This window comes from Lissotriton vulgaris, chromosome 2_1 (genome assembly GCF_964263255.1).
Source record: "Lissotriton vulgaris chromosome 2_1, aLisVul1.2, whole genome shotgun sequence".
NCBI lineage: Eukaryota > Metazoa > Chordata > Amphibia > Caudata > Salamandridae > Lissotriton > Lissotriton vulgaris.
In genome coordinates this window covers 905554643-905555703 of record NC_141687.1, presented here as the reverse complement: position 1 = coordinate 905555703, position 1061 = coordinate 905554643, and positions in this window count along the sequence as shown.

Below are 1061 nucleotides of genomic sequence, written 5' to 3'. Positions count from 1 at the left end.
TTTAACATCAGAGCAACAATTGTAACCAGTCACAAGTTTGAAGTGTGATGGACCTATGTGATCAATACCTTTCTTTCGCCTACACTCTTGACCTTGTAGTCAAGTAGTACTTCTAGAGCTTTATACATAGAAGCATCTACCCCTATCTGGACCACAACCATACCTTCATAACTGGTTCTTAAACATCACCCCCTTCCTGTCTTTTTTCAAAAGCATCACTCCCTTGCTGGACTAGAAGCATCGCCCCCTTCCTCGGAATGTAAGCCTAGCTCCATTCGTTAGATCTCAAGCCTCACCACCTATCTACACCAAAAGCATCACCCTCTATCTGCAACAGAAGTATCACTCCCTTCCTGCAGCAGAAGGATCACTTCCTTTCTGGAGCAGAAGCATCACCCCTTCCCTGAACCTTGGAACACAATGCATTCTCTATTACTTGGATCACATGCCTCGCTCCATTCCTTGGACCACAAGCATCCTCCCCTATCTATATCACAAGCATCATCATACCAGAAGGGCCATTCCTTTGTTTCCTGGAGCAGAAGTGCCACTCCCTTCTATGATCCAGAATCAATACCTTTCCATTGGCCATAAACACCACGTTCTGTTTATACCAGAAGCATCATCCACAACATAGACCAGAAGCAGCATCCCAAAATATATACCATGGGCATCATCTCTTCCTGGAGCAGAACTATCACCCCTTTCCTGGGCCACAAGCCCCACTTCCTATCTATACCAGATCCTTCATGCCCTTCGATGGACCGGAAGCATTATTCCCTTTTTGAACCGGAAGAATCGCCCTCTTCCTCAGATCACAGCATCACTCCCTTCCTCGGACCAGAAGCATTTCCCATTTATTTATAACGGAAACCTCACCATCTCCCTTGGACCCAAAACATTCTGCCTCCCAGGACTAGAAGCCTAGGAGGTCACCACTTAGGCCCAGACTGGACTATTGTAATACTCTGCATCAAAGGGGTGTGAGTCTGTCTTTGGTGGGTCTTTGGTGTTGTGAATTGAGATACAAGCACACAATGGGCATGGAGGGGTGCATCTTA